Source organism: Bos javanicus, chromosome 11, assembly GCF_032452875.1.
Source record: "Bos javanicus breed banteng chromosome 11, ARS-OSU_banteng_1.0, whole genome shotgun sequence".
In the NCBI taxonomy this organism is placed as follows: Eukaryota; Metazoa; Chordata; class Mammalia; order Artiodactyla; family Bovidae; genus Bos; species Bos javanicus.
Genome location: NC_083878.1, coordinates 95,435,947 through 95,454,065, shown reverse-complemented (window position 1 = coordinate 95,454,065; position 18,119 = coordinate 95,435,947). Strand labels below are relative to the sequence as shown.

At 37.6% G+C, this 18,119-nt stretch overlaps 1 protein-coding gene and 1 long non-coding RNA gene across 9 annotated transcripts in view; one reads left to right on the top strand and one right to left on the bottom strand.

Moving 5' to 3' along the window:
* The window catches only part of NR6A1 (nuclear receptor subfamily 6 group A member 1), a 230,232-nt gene that overhangs the window by 65,797 nt on the left and 146,316 nt on the right, over positions 1-18,119 (top strand). The window lies entirely within an intron of this gene.
* The window catches only part of LOC133256472 (uncharacterized), a 46,783-nt gene that overhangs the window by 7,787 nt on the left and 20,877 nt on the right, over positions 1-18,119 (bottom strand). For 3 of the 4 annotated variants that reach the window (XR_009739221.1, XR_009739223.1, XR_009739222.1), the window contains exon 2: positions 5,787-5,892. This is a non-coding gene — a long non-coding RNA (uncharacterized LOC133256472). Of the gene's footprint in view, positions 1-2,730; positions 4,080-5,786; positions 5,893-18,119 lie in introns of those variants that run through there. The other variant, XR_009739220.1, reaches the window with a different exon arrangement.

Genomic DNA, 18,119 nt, shown 5'->3' with positions numbered 1-18,119 from the left:
TGTCAACAAAGGTCTGTATAGTCAAAGCTATAGTTTCTCCAGTAGTCATATACAGATGTGAGAGTTGGACCATAAAAAAGGCTGAGCCCTAAAGTATTGATGCCTTTGAACTGTGGTGCTGGAGAAGACTCCTAAAAGTTCCTTGGACTGCAAGGAGATCAAACCAGTGAATCTTAAAGGAAGTCAACCCTGAATATTCACTGGAAGGACTAATGCTTAAACTGCAATTGTTTGGCCACCTGATGCAAAGAGCCAACTCATTGGAAAAGACCCTGATGCTGGGAAAGATGGAAAGCAAAAGGAGAAGCGGGCAGCAGAGGATGAGATGTTTAGATGTTTAGTGAGATGTTTAGATGTTTGACTCAGTGGACATGAATTTGAGCAAACTCTGGGAGATAGTGGAGGACAGAGGAGCCTGGTGTGCTGCAGTCAGTCGGGGTCACAAAGAGTCTGACACAACTTAGCGACTGAACAACAACATGGGAGTAAAATGAAGTCGTTTTGAGGAGCTCCTGGGTTGCCTAGACATTAAGATTCTAGGGTTTCACTTCCTTTCAATCCCTCTCAGTCAGGGGACTGAGATCCTGTAAGGCATGCAGCGTGGCCAAAAATAAAATAAAATGAGGTTGTTTCTATTACAAGCCACCCTCCAAGAAACCACAGAGTTATGCTGTTTGTATGTTCATGGGTAAAGGTCTTCAAGGAAATTAAATAGTTTGCTCATGGTATTTATTTATTATTTTAGTAATAGATAATACAACAAGTAAATACTGTTTACTATATTACATTTATTATTTAAAATAAATTATTAAACTGATTTATTATATTTATAGTGATTTCCATTAAGGAAAGAGATTGCAGATGATGAGAAAATGAATTTTCAGTTTTTATTTAATGTTTCTATATTTGAATTTTAAATAATGAGCATAGATTCTTTTTAATTTAAAAATTATGAAAGCATCATTTTTAAATTATGGTGTAATGTTCATTCTTTCTATAAAATATTTCCTTAACTCAGAACATCTTTAAAGAAAAAAAGATATAAGAAAAGTATTAGAAATTTAGATGGTTTATTTCATATTAGAATCAAAGAGAGCCTTTAGACAGTGTATTGGAAATAGCAGCACCTCCCACCCAGCATAGTAGCAGATACCCTTGGGTGATTCTCTGCACATCCTTTTTGCTTCCCTTGGGTTGTTTGGTCCGCAGTTTACATTCATTGATCAGTGAGTTGATTCAAAGTCAAACCCACCGACAGCAATGAATGTTGAGTGCAGCCATCAGTATTTTCAGTTGGTGGGGTTACCTTGGCCCATCCCAACTCCTGACTCTTCTTTTCTGCTCTAGGTTTTTGAGGTGTGTGTCTGATATCTCTCTTAGTAACCAACCATTGAGAATCCACATAATTATAGATGACACTGATGGTAGGGCTGTGAGAAACTATGGTTCAGGGAATGGAAGGAGCTCCTGGAAAAGCTCATGGGTACCTCTGTGACCACACAGGCAGTGCTTACATACTGGTAGGTGTAACAAGAGTTGAGAACCTGGTTCTTCCTCTGTGTTTTGAACTGAGAAATACTAGTGCCATTCAAAGTAAATTAGCACAGATTATGCTTTAGGTTAAGTAATAATAATAGCTTACATATACCGAGCATTTGTTGTTTGCTAGGAATGGTACAAAGCACTGTATATATTATTGTATCTCAAACTCTAATAAGGTAGGTGTACTTACTATCTCCCATGAGCCTGAGGAAATCGAGACTCAGATACTCACCAGGGTCACACAGCTAGGGAGTTGAAGCAAGATTCATCCCAGATCCTTCTGACTCCTGACCTTACTTTTTACTTGACTTTAATGAACATTTAAATAAGCTCATGTGGATGGAAATGGTGAGGCAGTTACTGCTTTCAAACAGCTCGTATTCTAATGGGACTGTCAAAACTTAACCACATTAACTATAATTGAGGTGGAATGTGTTAAGAGCTGTGCAGACATTGGACAGTTTTGTGCTATTTTTGCTTATTAAATCCTCCTCTTGTTCCTAATTAAAGGTTTTGAGAGAACATGGGAGAAATGGCTGTAAAGTACTTAATTGGATTTCACTTCAAAATGAAATACATGTTTTTAATAAATCTCTTCTTGCTATTTCTCATCAGAATGGCCTATTTTTAGGAGACATTTAAAAACAGCATTACGGAGCTTTTCTTATCTTGTTGAAATGAAATACCACAACAAAAAGCAAGGAACAATGAGCAAGAGAAAGGAGAGCTTTTAAAAAATTAACTGGACCACTTTTGGGGGTTGGGGAGCAGAACTGCTTTTGGTGATCTCACGTGACGTGTGAAGGTACACTGTGCTTCTTTGCTTCAGGAAATATAGTGTTGTCTGTAAGGAACCCAAGGTACAGTCAACGGTCGGTGGTTTTTTCAAATCCCAAACTCACCGACAGCGTTGAATGTTCCTTGGAGTCCTCTGAAGACTGGGTCCTGGCCCTGGCAGCCCTTCTTCAGCCTGCACCCATGTTCCAAGAGCCAGTGAGCCGAGAGACCACTGGTGATGGAGCTTCTCACATTCCAAGGTGATAGTATTTAAGAAATCTTTGTGTGTAGCCCAGAGCTAATGAACTTCAGGATTGTGAGGCTGCAGTTATTTACTTATAAGCAGACTAAATGGACATCTGAGAAAAAACTTTGAATAGTATTATTTTGTAATTCTGAAAATATCAAGTATCCCGTTTTATAGCAGTACTTTAATTATTGAAGGGCACGGATAATAAAGAAATTAACATACATATTGAGGATTTAATGTATACTGGGATTTATATATTTTTAACCTCCGTAAATTATCAACCCAATTTGATCTTGTGAAAAAGCTGAGTCTTAGAGAAATCAAGCAATTTGTCCAAAGTTACATAGCGAGGAGTCAACGTTACAAGCTGGAACTTGAATACTGGACTTTATGATAGTGAAAACTATCATGATGCTTACTCCATTGACCACCTCAAAACTTAGCTGTTGTATATCTGGGGTCAGTACTTTCAGTGAGATCTAAGTTAAACAAGTAAACATCCTCTTCTTTTATTGTTCAGTAGCTAACTCATGTCTGACTCATTGCGATCCCATGGACTGCAGCACGCCAGGCTTCCCTGTCCTTCACGATCTCCTGGAATTTGCTCAGACTCATATGCATTGAGTGCATGATGCCATCCAACCATCTCATCCTCCGTTGCCCCCTTTTCTTCCTGCCCTCAAATCTTTCCCAGCATCAGGGTCTTTTCCCGTCAGTCGCTCTTTGCATCAGATGGGCAAAGTATTAGAACTTCAGCATCAGTCCTTCCAATGAATATTCAGAGTTGATCTCCTTTAGGATTGAGTGGTTTGATCTCCTTGCAGTCCAGGGAACTTTCAGGAGTCTTCTCCAGCACCACAGTTCAAAGGCATCAATTCTTTGGGCTCAGCATTCCTTATGGTCCAACTCTCATATCCGTACATGACAACTGGAAAAACCATAGCTTTGACTAGACGGACCTCTGTCGGCAAAGTTATGTCTTCGCTGTCCAGGTTTGTCATAGCTTTTCTTCCAAGGAACAAGCATCTTTTAACTTCATGGCTGCAGTGACTGTCCACATGGGTTTTGGAGCCTAAGAAAATAAAATCTGCCACTATTTCCACTTTTTCTCCATCTATTCACCATGAAGTGATGGGACTGGATGCCATAATCTTAGTTTTTTGAATGTTGAGTTTTAAGCCAGCATTTTTCACTCTCCTCTTTTACCTTCATCAAGAAGCTCTTTAGTTCTCTTCACATTCTGCCAGTAGAGTGGTGGTATCTGCATTTCTGAGATTATTGATATTGTTCCCAGCAATCTTGATTTCACCTTGAGCCCAACATTTCTCATGATATATTCTGCATGTAAGTTAAATAAGCAGGGTGACAGTAGACAGCTTTGATGTACTCCTTTCTCAATTTTCCCAACACTTCCCTGGTGGCTCAGACAGTAAAGAATCTGCCTGCAGGAGACCTGTATTGGATCTCTGGGTTGAAGAGATCTTGGAGAAGGGAATCCTCTTCTTGTTTGCTTGTAGTAATAGCAGGTGAATGTTTCATAGAAGAAGATGAAAAAAAAAAATTGACCTTTATAATTGATGATCTCTAGCTGATCCTAAATCACCAAGTTATCACAGAGGTTCAGGGGTAGTCTTCAAGTTATTTTCAATAATGAAAAAACAAAGAAAATAAACACTGCTACCTAGTAGAAAGCCTGAATTTCTCCTTAGTAAGGTCATAGAGAGTAACTAAAATGTCAGGTGTCTTAGCTTTGGGCAGAAATGCTGTCAGTGCATTGTAGACATATTGGTTATTTTTTATTACCTGTTGAATATCCTTGATGAAAAACTTGGAAAATGAATTAATTACATAGACTTTTTCAGAGTATAGGATTTATAACAGGAAGGATCCAGACATGCCCTGTAGAAAAGAGGGCTTACAGAACTGCCGACTGAATTGAGGTTAATCTTTAATCAGGAATAATTATTATCACTTGCTTTAAGTTTAAGTATTAAAGGTTGACTGTTCTCAAATTCATTTTTAAATAGCCAAATGGTAGACATTAAAAAATGTCAACCACTGAGAATTTGGTTTGAATATAAGCTATTTACATTCTGCTGCTGCTGCTACTGCTAAGTCGCTTCAGTCGTGTCCGACTCTCTGCGACCCCATAGACGGCAGCCCACCAGGCTCCCCCGTCCCTGGGATTCTCCAGGCAAGAACACTGGAGTGGGGTGCCATTTCCTTCTCCAGTGCATGAAAGTGAAAAGTGAAAGTGAAGTCGCTCAGTCGTGTCCGACTCCTAGCGACCCCATGGACTGCAGCCTACTAGGCCCCTCTGTCCATGGGATTCTCCAGGCAAGAGTACTGGAGTGGGACATTGCCTTCTCCATTTACATTCTACATCAGTTTAATTATTTCACCCTCTGTCAAAATACTTCAGTTAGCCAGCTTTATTGAGTCCTCAGTGGTATGATAGTAAGTTGTGGTATACCTGTGGTGGATTCATTTCGATATTTGGCAAAACTAATACAGTATTGTAAAGTTTAAAAATAAAATAAAATTAAAAAAATAATAATAATAAAAATAAATTTACATTAAAAAAAAAGAGACAAATCAAGCAACTGTTACTGTGTAGTATTTTAAAAACTCTTTAATGGGTTTATTTTGAATGGTCTTCCCATTGGGCTGATAATATGAAGTCAGTGCCTTATTTCATTTTGATAAATAATCAGGCTTTATTTTAAAAAATACCTCTGCTACCCCAAACTATTAGACATGTATAAAATACCGTTTCTTAAATTCATGACATTCTAAGAGGAATTCTTTTCATAGACTTGAAAAACTAGAGAAGAGTAAAAGGTAAGTTTCTAAAGTGACATAGGGGTGTTTTCCATTGAGATAATTAATTTTCAGGGCAGTAAAGGCCTTCATTATCTTCATTCCTTCAATTTACTTTAAATCCTTATGTTTAGTTTTTATCATCAAGCAAGTCTAAGGCACAGATTGGATCTTTTCAGTGTGTTTGGCTAAGAGATGTGTGTACTCAGTGTGAGGATAAAGTCTAGGGGTTAAAAGCAGATAAGGGTTAAATTAGCCAGGTTATAGAAGCTATACTTTTTACAGTTTACTTTTATAGTACACATTTGATAGTTTAGTCCAAATTAATAAATTGATTTAGACTGGTTTTGAGTAGTTTGTCAAAACTCACTATGCCTTCCTTTAGTGTTTCACTTACCTCCTTTCATTCCTTTTCCAGAGATACTATGAAATATTGTAAAACCCACATGCTTTGGCTTGGAGATGTAAATGTTTTCATAGTCCTCTTGAGGCCTCTTGATATACTTGAAAGAAACAAGAAGCATAAACTTGTTAGAACAATATGTATTTGAGAGATTTGTAGCATAGAAGAGGAGTCACTGTCTTAGGTGGCTTTCTGCCCATACACTTCCCAAGCACTATTCAGGGAATATGTCTTAGAAATGTCGAGTGTTGCTGTTCTTGAGGACAAGGTCTTAAGTTATAAAGATGACAACAAAATGTCAGCATGAATCTATGTTCCTCTTAGCCAAGGTGCCAGTGTTCTGTTTCATTCGTTTGCTAACTCAACAGCAGAATCTTTTCTAGGAATTCCTTCTCTACATATAGCCCTTGCCATCATGGAGCCCAGTGTCTACCCAGAGAACTAGACATAGACACAGCTGATGACAGGATATGTTGCCGAGATGGTATGAATATGTTAAGGGAAAATAGAGAAAAGAACGGTTAATTCTGCCTAGGAGTGCCAGGAAAGGTATAACTAAATGGTCATGTCTCATCTGGGCCATGAAAGTTTAGTAGAACTTTTACTAGACAGAGAAGTACGGATAGTCGAATAGAGAGAAAACTGCACAGGAAATCCTAGAGGCAGGAAAGTTCAGATAATGCAGAATAGTATTGAAAGTAACCCCTCAGAGCATCAGTTAGCTCATCTTTAAGATGCAGGACAAATAGTACTGGCTCTTGCTGTGCACACAGCTGTGAAAATCACAGGAGGTTATGTATCTGAAAGTAGCATGCAAATGAAATTGCTTGGTCTGTCTTCTCATTGCTCTTGGCTCATATGTGCTAAAATAGAATAAATGAAGTACCTTATCATGATAGACTTTTCCAACTGGATTTATATTTGGCTTTCTTTTTTTTCACCTTTAAAATGACCATGTTGTTTGTTCAGTGGTGTCCTGACTCTTTGTGACCCCATGAACTGCAGCACTCCAGGCTTCCCTGTCCTTTACTGTCTCCTGGAGTTTGTGCAGACTGATGGCCATTGAGTTGATGATGCCGTCTAACCATCTCATCCTCTGTTGCTCCCTTCCCCTGCCCTCAGTCTTTCCCAACATCAGGGTCTTTTCCGATGAGTCAGCTCTTCAGATTACGTGGCCAAAGTATTGGAGCTTCAGCTTCAGCATCAGTCCTTCCAATGAATATTCAGGACTGATTTCCTTTAGGATGGACTGGTTTGATCTCCTTACAATCCAAGGAACTTTTAAGAATCTTCTTTAGCACCACAGTTCAAGAGCATCCATTCTTTGACTCTCAGCCTTCTTTATGGTCCAATTCTCACATCCGTACATGACTACTGGAAAAACCATAGCTTTGACTATATGGACGTTTGTCAGCAAAGTGATGTCTCTGCCTTTTAATATGTTCTCTAGCTTTGTCATGGCTTTCCTTCCAGGAGCAGGTGTCTTTTAATTTTATGACTGCAGTCACCCTTCACAGTGAGTTTGGAGCCCAAGAAAATAAAGTCTGTCACCATCGCCATTGTTTCCCCTTCTGTTTGCCATAAAGTGATGGGACTGGATGCCATGATCTTCATTTTTTGAATGTTGAGTTTTAAGCCAGCTTTTTCACTCTCCTCTTTCACTTTCATCAAGAGGCTCTTTAGTTCCTCTTCACTTTCTGCCATTAGGTTGGTGTCATCTGCATATCTGAAATTGATATTTCTCCCAGCAGTCTTGATTACAGCTTCAGCTTCACCCAGTCTGGCGTTTCACGTGAAGTACTCTGTATATAAGTTAAATAAGCAGAGTGGCAGTATACAGCCTTGACATACTCCTTTCCCAGTTTTGAACCAGTTCATTTTTCCGTCTTCATTTCCAACTGTTGCTTCTTGACCTTCATACAGGTTTCTCAGAAGGCCGGTAAGGTGGTCTGGTATTCCCATCTCTTGAAGACTTGTCCACAGTTTGTTGTGATCCACACAGTCAAAGGCTTTAGCATAGTCAATGAAACTGAAGTAGATGTTTTTCTGGAATTCCCTTGCTTTTTTCATGATCCAACGGAGGTTGACAGTTTGAGCTCTCTGGTTCCTCTGCCTTTTCTAAATCCAGCTTGTACATCTGGAAATTCTCAGTTCAAGTACTGGTGAAGCCTTACTTGAAGGATTTTGAGCATGACCTTACTAGCATGTGAAATGAGTACAATTGTGCAGTAGTTTGAACATTCTTTGGCATTGCCCTTCTTTGGGATTGAAATGAAAATTGACCTTTGCCAGTCCTGTGACCACTGCTGAGTTTTCCAAATTTGCTGCCGTATTGAGTGCAGCACTTTAATAGCACCCTCTTTCAGGATTTGAAATAGCTCAGCTGAATTGCATCACCTCCACTAGCTTTGTTCACAGTGATGCTCCAGGATGTCTGGCTCTAGGTCAGTGATCACACCATTGTGATTATCCAGATCATTAACACCTTTTTTGTACAGTTCTCTGTATATTCTTGCCACCCCTTCTTAATATCTTCTGCTTCTGTTAGGTCCAAACCATTTCTGTCCTTTATTGTGCCCATCTTTGCATAAAGTGACCATAGTTTACATTTTTTATATATTGTTTGGGGAAGCAGTATTAAAAGAGCACAAACTTTGGGGCCAGAACCTTGACTTTGCAACTTACTAGCTATGTGACCATACTTAACCACTTTGTTTCTCTTTCCTTATCTATAAAATGGAGATCATGATAGTATCTATGTCATAGGACTGTTCTGAGGACTAAATGAGATGATGTATGTCAGATCTGTGAAAGCACACGGTACATATTAAAAACTATATGTATTTTTTATGTTACTGCAAAATGATTTAAATTGTTAAAAATCATTTTCAAGTGTTATTTACATGTTACTAAATAAAATTACATTTTTTGCTCAGAATTTGGTTTCCGTGCATATATACTAATGTAAAAACCTTCTTTTATAAGTAATATAATGTCTGACTAGCTAATGCGTTAGTATACATATGTGTATGTGTGTTTTAAAGACATTTTTTAAAACAGTGCTGTACCACTTTCATTTTGACCTTATGTAAAGTTTTTAATCTGTAAACTTCCAATTTCCTTAATCTGTAAAAATGAGAATGTTAGTACCTGTCTCATATTGATTGTGAGGATTAAGTTAGATATATTAATATAATTTAAACCTCTCTGGAGAGCTATGGATTCTCTACCTAAATACATGCATATAAACACAAAAATTAAAAGGAGTTTCAGTTATGGAATCTAAGAACACATCCATAGACTCACTATGAACTTCAGGTTGAGAAATTCTGACCGGAGTTTTTAGACCAAGGTTTTGCAGTCTAGTCTTGTCTTTGCTATAATATCTCTAGTTTCGGAAGTCTCCGCCTTCATCTTATTAGGATGGCTACATGCCAGCAGTAGTGTAGATTCACCATCATCTAGTCACACCTTTCCCTGTGGTGTAACCTGTGCAGTGTAACCTGAGACAGTGGTAACTGTAAAGATGTAATGTGATGATGGTTTTCTGGGAAAGTGGATATTTTGACTTCATTGTTTTGTGCTAATTTCAGGTACAAATCACTAACTAGTAATTCTGTGCTTATAAAATTAGCAAGAAGTTGCTGGGTGAGAAGTTAACACAAATATTTGAATGAATTTATCTTGCAACGGTTCCCCATCTTTCCCCTCCCCTTACTTCCCCAGCAACCATTTGGTTTGGATCTGATTCCAGCAGTATGACTACTAATTCCGACTCGAAATTAGGCTGAAAAATTGTGTTGTTTCAAGGCAAAGCTTATAAAGGAGCCTGCTGAATTCAGAGTGTTTACTTCAATGTCTGGGAATGGGGGAAAGAATGTGCCAGGGATTGCAGATGGATGTATATGTAATTATTGCTCTTTATTGTATTTGCCCTCCTTGAATTTTTTACCAGGGAGTTGAGATGTAGGAACAGGTTTTTTCAGCTATTTTAGATGAGTCTAGAAAATAAGGAGGTAAGAGACCAACTCAGTGAGATAGCAAATTGGCCAAGTGCCAGAGGCATTATGGGATGCATACTTCAAAGCCTATCAAAATATTATAAGGACCACCTGAATTCTCCATCACCTCATTGCAGTGATTTCATGTGTTTTGAGGTATTACTATTTTATATTATTTTGAAAACCCACTGGAAACAAGACTTTGTTTTTCCATGGTAAATTAATTCACAGGCTATCTGTAATCAGTCTAATTCTGTACCAAGGTTTGTTGTCAAGCTGAGCTAAATAATGGAGTACATAAATGAGTTAGGCTTATAAAGTTGTAAAAGAAGTAGAAACCCAAATCATGTAGTAGCTAATATTCATGGGAATTAAGGAATTAGTTGGAGAGATAATGGATTTTATTTCAGTGTGTGAAAAGTGTTGGCAGAGATTTTTAAAAGTCATATAGAGTAACAAGCATGTGTTTTGCAACAACCAGTTAGTGAAATAAATAAGAACAGTGAACAGAAGACTCAAAATCCTTTTTTATAATGAAATCCTATTGATACATCAGTAATATAAGACTTTGATTTCTCCTCTAGCCTATTTTAGTTTATTGGGTTAAAAATTTATTCATATGGTACTTTATGCTTTAAAAACTTGACATCTATTTTTATAACCTTTATATTGAGACATCATAAGTTATTAATATAAATACTAATTAAGTATATTCATTCCATAGCTTTTAAGTTATTCATAACATTTAGGGAAAATGCTTTTTAAATGTTGCTTTTCTTGACTATTTCCAGCAAATAGTTGAGTCTTTTTTAAAATATGGTGTCTTAAAAGTTTTAATTTTGAGTGTATTTTGTCTAGAAAAGCTATGCTTATTAATTAGATCTACTTTCATAAACGAAATAGTAGTGTACTATGTTTGGTAAGCTATTAATATATTAATACTTGACAAATGGCTTTTACACTTTACGTCTCGTTGTTAACCTGAAATTAGATAATCCTGATATTTGAATGGGAATGCTAATAGTGAATAGGGGAAAAAATTCTGTGATGAAAGAATAGAAAATACGTTCCCGTCCATAGTTTTATAACTTTCAAAGCTATCGGGTGTCTTAGAGGTCATTTAGTTGAATGATTTTCAAACCTGACCTTACATCAGAATTTAAAGTGGTATTGGTAGGGAATATAGATTGCTAAAAATGCAGACTCCTACGTATCACCCTGGACATAGTAAATCAGATCCTTAGGGATGGGTTCTGTAGTTTTATCAAGTCCCCAGAGCAGTCTGATGTAACCATTTCATAGACATTTGGTAGTCTCTGATTTAGGCCACAATGTGTCTTTAACAAATAAGGAAACAGATGTAGAAGGGAAACAACCCCAAGTCACACAGCAGATCAAAATTGAAATCCTTGACTCTGTCTGTGTGCTTGCACGTGTGTGTTCGCTTATTTATTTCACACAACTTCTCCACCGTGAAAAAGCCAGCTTTTTGCAGACGTTTCCTAATGTCCTCTTGGGCATCTGCAGGGCACTTCAGGTCATTTGCCTGACAGGTCAAACGTCTTAGCCTTAGGGATGAACCCAGAACTAGTGCAAACAGGACCATTGACTTGAGTTTGGTATGCTGACTTGCCCCATTTGACTAAGTAAGCAATGCTGAGTGGTGTTGGCTTAAAACCGTCCATGGTATGAAATGAGAAATAGCTGTAAGGTATCAAAACTCTGTGAAGGCCCTCCAGGCTCTGACATTTATCAGTTGCTGCTATACTTTAACACTTTTCTCTAATCAGAGGTGACTTATTTTATGGATGGAAGAGGCTTGCCCAACCTCTGGCTGTTCTCTGGGGAGGATTTTATTTTAATTGCCAGTGGGATGTTAGGAATTATTTCTAAAAAGATCAAGAACCTCCAAATCGACTTCAGCTTGGGCTCCTGGCCAAGTGTCCATCCTCAGGAGGGAGTTGGTGTCAGCTGCTGCCATGTGACTTTAGTATTTCAAAAAACCCAAAGCCATTACAGAAGTCTTTCCTGAGTTGGCAGGCAGAAGTAGCATCAGGAATCAAGGTCTGACACATGTCATCAGCCTGGAAAAAGTGGAGCTTGGACACTAATGATGGTTCTTGTCAAGGCTCAGTGTGATAAAGCCAGGAGGGCTCAGCTTAGGGGTTAGTTTGCATAAGAGAAGAGTTATAGCTTAGAGAACACCTGCCAAGAGATTTCAATGCCTCAGTTGTGTGTCAGTAACAAATCCTTCACCCTTGACTCCTGTCACTTCTTTTTAATGGGTGATGGTAAAGTTGCTGGGTGGCTAAAGAAGAGAGGCACTTGGTTATGTATCTGGCACATCTCCCAATTTGCTTGTTTTCTTGCCACTTAGTGTAGGACTAAATTTGTGTGTCCATATGCCAGTCTGGTGTATTGGTCTGTCTACATCTGAAGGTGTATTGGGCCAGAGTCACAGGTCCTCTTTTTCCATAAATGCCACTACCAATGACCACACAAATGTTTTGATTGACAGTTATGAGAAATCTTTTTTTGCTGGTATATCTCTCTGTTAGAAATGTTAATTTCACATCCCATCTCTGCCATTTAGTAGCTCTGTGACTTCTGGTTTAACTTCTGCCTCTCATCTAGAGGTTAGTAATTAATTATACTTACATCATAGGGTTGTGAGAATTAAATGAAAGCAGCAATATACAATACCTACGACATAACATACCCACTCCAGTGTTCTTGGCTGGAGAATTCCAGAGACAGAGGAGCCTGGTGGGCTTGTCTATGGGGTCGCACAGAGTCGGACACGACTGACGCGACTTAGCAGCAGCAGGACATAACATTCGAATTTCAGTTTCTGTTATTATTGTAATGATTTTCTACTTACTGAGAAAAATAGAATGAGGGGTTTCTAAATTATTGTCTTAGTGAATACATGAATTGTGGTCTAGAATGAACGTGAAATTGAAGTCTGGAGACCCAGTCTTGACTGTGCTGTATTTTACTTCAGTTTTCGTACTTTTCCATTAAGAAAAATTATACCAACCAAACACAAGGTCAGATCTCTTGCCATACAAAAAATCTTTGCATTTGTAAAAATTATAAAAATTACTGAAGTTTCCAGGAACTTTTATTTGGGTTATAGCCGTCATTTTTTACTATATTAGAAATTAAAACTGAGAAATTGGTATTTATTAATTTGAAATAAAAGAATAAACCCATTACTTTTCAACATAAATAACAGTTTAAAATAAGAAAAGTATTAAAAGCAGTTATATTTTACCCAGAAAGCTTAGTGAGAACTGTGGGATTATTTTATATTTTTGTAGCTCTCTTTAATGTCTGGCTTTATGTAAGTTAACTGATTTCTCATATCTGCATGTTTCTGCATCTGCCTTCTATCTGTTCAATATGTTATTTTGCCTGAGGTATATGAAGAAAATCTGGCATCTGTCCATACATATTGGAGAAGGAGATGGCAACCCACTCCAGTATTCTTGCCTGGAGAATCCCATGGACAAAGGAGCCTGGTGGGCTAGAGTCCACAGGGTCGCAACGAAGTCAGATAGGACTTAGTGACTAAACAACAACAACAAAAATCCCTACATATATAGAAAAGGAGGGGAATTTTTGTAGTTTCTTCAGATAATTATACTTAACTATTCTTTGATACTATATCTAATAGTTGGTAGTTTCTTAAAAGTTAAAAGTTGGTAGTTCTTAAAAGTATCTAATAATAATATATCTAGTAGTTGGTAGTTTCTTAAAAGTTAGTTCCAATTTGGCATCTGAAACCATACATGAACTTCTTATACTCTATTCTGTTCAAATCTGCCGGTCCATCTTATACTTTGCATGGATCTTTGAATACCCATAAATGATTTTGTGACATCATGCATTGGCCATTTGGAAAATATTAATTCACTGAGCTATGCAGATTTTCTGAACGTTGACACATTTCATTATATAAATCAAATGAATTTCATTAGTATCACCACTAATGTTATTGAAAGTGAAAGTCACTCAGTCATGTCCGACTCCTTGCAACCCCATGGACTGTAGAGTCCATGGAATTCTCCAGGCCAGAATACTGGAGTGGGTAGCCTTTCCCTTCTCCGGGGGTCTTCCCAACCCAGGGATTGAACCCAGGTCTCCTGCATTGGAGGCGGATTCTTTACCAGCTGAGCCACAAGGGAAGAAGCCCAATCTCATTGAAAAAACTTTTAAATATTGGGAAGCCATGTGAAGCACACAGTGGCAGATATAAATTAGCCACAATTCTAATTTTTGTTTAAAGGCTTGAATTGTTTCATTGGCAACAAGGATTTATTAAGTTATTCTCCTTGAAATGACATGCTCATTTTGTTAATTTTCAAGAAAATATCTGTCAAACATCCACATCTGAATTACCATAATATTCTGTTAGTTGTTCCTTCAGGTAAATTGGTGATGCATGAAAAAATTGACTAGTTCAGTATACAGTTCAAACAATAGCTCAAAGTGCGTTTCCTTGGGGACAACCAGTGTGCAGTAGAATTGCTTTATGTGTACTTTCCATTTTGTACACAAGATACAAAAACGTTGTGTACTCATGCATCAAGATTTAATAACCAATAAATCTTACTGCTTCATCAAGGGCATTCAGTTAAAGTGGCTAGATGAGGTCCTCTCCTCCCTCCCAACCCCCGTGTGTGGCAATGATGAATGTAGTGACTGTCAGTGTATTTTGATGCCACTGGTTTGATGAGTGTTACAATTAAGCAATTAAACTTAACATTGGCTTCATCCCATTAATGCAAATGTCAAGCGAAAAAGGCAAATTAGTACAGAAATAGTTTTGATCTTCCAGACTCTGTGAACAGGTCTTGGGGACGTCTGTGAACCGCACTTTGAGAACCACTACTGTGGAGTTTCAAATGTTAGGAAACTGTAGGCAAATGTTGGAAACCTCCTTAATCCGTTCAGAATCAGGGGGCTGCTATAGAGAAGACAACCCCTGGCATACTGTTTTGGTATCCCCAGAGGGCTTAGTTTATACATGTGGATCTCAGTAAAGGTTGATCTATCAGTATAGATTGCCTAAATAATATTTCTAGAAATTTCTTTTTTCTGCTATACTTAAAATGTCAGTTTTTAAATGTTCTTGTGGTAAACAGCATGCATTTTCTAAGTATTGCTGAGTCTTCGGTTTGTTCAAAGTTATCTTTTTATAACGAAGTTAAATTTATTTACCAGATTATCAGATGGACATGTGTCCTATATGTGTTTTGTTTTCTCTTTTTGGGTGGATAAAAAGTAAACCCCATGGGATTTACTCTTTTGTGATCTTGGGGAAAATAAGCAGTTAAACAACATACCAAGCGCTGTTCAGATGAAGAGGTTAATAGTACCTGGCATAGAATTCAGTGTTTAGAAGGTATTTGTAATAAATATCTCCTTTTCTTGAGCCTTCTTTCAGTGTCAGGCATTGTTATTTTTCCCCACTAGCATTACTGAGAAATAATAGACATACATTACTGTATTAGTTTAAGGTGTACAGCATAATGGTGTGACTTACATGTATTGTGAAATGATTACCACAATAGGTTTAATTAACATTCACCATCCATTGTGACTTTGTATATATATATATATATATTCAACGTAACACATATATGTAAGTATATATTTACAGTAAAGTTTGTATAGACACAATATATAAATATGTATTATATATGTACATATCGGAGAAGGCAATGGCACCCCACTCCAGTATTCTTGCCTGGAAAATCCCATGGATGGAGGAGCCTGGTAGGCTGCAGTCCATGGGGTTGCTAAGAGTCGGACACGACTGAGCGACTTCACTTTCACTTTTCACTTTCATGCATTGGAGAAGAAAATGGCAACCTGCTCCAGTGTTCTTGCCTGGAGAATCCCAGGGACGGGGGAGCCTGGTGGGCTGCTGTCTATGGGGTCGCACAGAGTCAGACACGACTGAAGTGACTTAGCATAGCATGTACATATAGTTATAAATTTATATAAATATGTAAATCATTCACATTTAATCTTCATGACAGTTCCACCAGGTATTTGGTATTAACCCTTTATACATGAGACTCTAATAGGGGGTGTAATTTTCTCAAAATCATAGAATCTTGGTCTGTCTGGTGTAAACTTTTAGTAAATTCATACCTGCTTAAGAGTGATGAAAGGAGTACAGGCTGGACCGGGTAGAACTAATTATTTTCCCACTGCCAGATTCTTACTTAATCTTTCCCAGACTTCTCCCCAGTGTCTCTTCTTTCCTCTTTGGTTCTATAACATTTCTCATGGTGTGCCTTCTACTGGAGTTGTTTGCAAGGCTTATCTTTTCTACTATAATGTACCTCAGTGAAAAACATTTTGTTCAGATATATGTCAGGCACTTGATAAATGTTTATAAACATTAACAGTGAATTAAACTTAATTCATTGTTTATTTAAACACTATATAAATGAAATAATTTAAATATAAATTGGCTTCCCTAATAGCTCAGTTGATAAAGAATCCACCTGCAATGCAGGAGACCCTGGTGTGACTCTTGGGTTGGGATGATCCCCTGGAGAAAGGGATACGCTACCCACTCCAGGATTCTTGGGCTTCCCTTGTGGTTCAGCTGGTTAAGAATCCACCTGGAATGCAGGAGAACTGGGTTTGATCCCTGGGTCAGGAAGATCCCCTGGAGAAGAGAAAGGCTACCCACTTTAGTAATCTGGCCTGGAGAATTCCATGGACTGTGCAGTCCATGGGGTCGCAAAGAGTTGGACATGACTGACATTCACAAATATATATTAAGTCAATTTAAAAAACATACTCAGTATTTCCTTCTGAGATGTGACTAATAACCCTGTAATCTGTCTATTCTAAAAGTTGAAGTATGCATCTATTTTGATGGGAGGAGGTGTGTTCAAATGTTTTATTTTTAATTCCTGGGTTTGAAGAACAATGAAAAATATGAACTTTTTTGTTCATATTGCTACCTTTGATTAAGCAGTATACTTTTTGGCTCTTGAGAGATGGTTCTATGATAATTGGAGAGAGGTTGCTGACTTGAGTTGATAAGATACTATATTTACTTTTCAGATGAAGGCAGATGGAAGAAAGTTATAAAAGTCCAGCTTGCTGATCTTTTTAACATAAGAAATAGTTTGCAGCTTCATAAATCAACTTGGAGATCAAAGCACCCTCCATAAGATGTCAGTCACGATAAGACCAGTAGCTGGCAGGGGTTATTTATGTCTTCAAAATTAATAGTGATCAGAAGCAGCCAGTATGATAATTGTTCTATTTTTGTACACTCTATAAAAAGATTATTTAAATAGTAACATCTGTGTACAGGACTAACCATAAATGCTTAGCTAGCTTTGTGAGTGGAAACTTGAGGTATGGATAAAGGAGGGAGATGAGTTGTCAGTTCTTTGTAAACCACGTGCAGTTGGGTCTTTGCTTTCTAATAAACCCTCAGCTTCTTTTTGTTTCTCGGAAGTACTTAGGGCTTTATTTCTTCGCTCTAGGGCTTTCTTAATACCTTCTCAAGTTTTTATTTCCACAGTGGAGTCTTAACTAAGATATATGAAAGCAAACTGTTTAAAGGATTTTATCACAAAGTTCCATTCTTAAGTCTTCCAGAGATACTTGGTTACACAAAATGAATTCTTGAAAATTATGGCTATTTGAAGTAGAATATTTGTGCTGCTGTAGGACGTTGAGCTGAGGAGAGGGCGTTTGTTAGATCACAGCTTAGTCAGTGTAAATCTAAGGAGGTGAGGAGTGCTGAGGAGGTGAGAGAAGTAACACCCTTTCTTTGTGTTGTCTTAGTTAATGCGTCCAGCGACACTTGTGATAATTCCCTGTACTGAGATATCTGGCCTACTCCACTGTTTTCCAGTTGACCCTAGAATTGCTTGGTTTGCATGTAGCAAAGTAATTTAATATACATGTTCTCCAATCACATGACTGTTAATTTAACAGTGATGATTATTGGTAAAAATAGATCGGATCAACTCAGTTGTGTCATTTGATTGAAATACTAAATTCTACAGTAACCGAGGGGTGGTGATATGTACTTACCAAATACAAGACTTTACTCAATGAATAATCTTGTTTATTAGGGCACTCTAAATTTGTGTGTGTATTAGGTATAATATTATATAGGGATCTGGCCCATTTAGGAAGAATGTCAGCTTCTAGGCATGAGAGCATGACCTTAAAATGGTTGTGAACTTTAAAGGATATATAATTGTAATTGGAGTGGGATTTATTCAGACACTGACAGGCAATAAAAATCAACATATGAAAGGTTTAAAATTTCAGT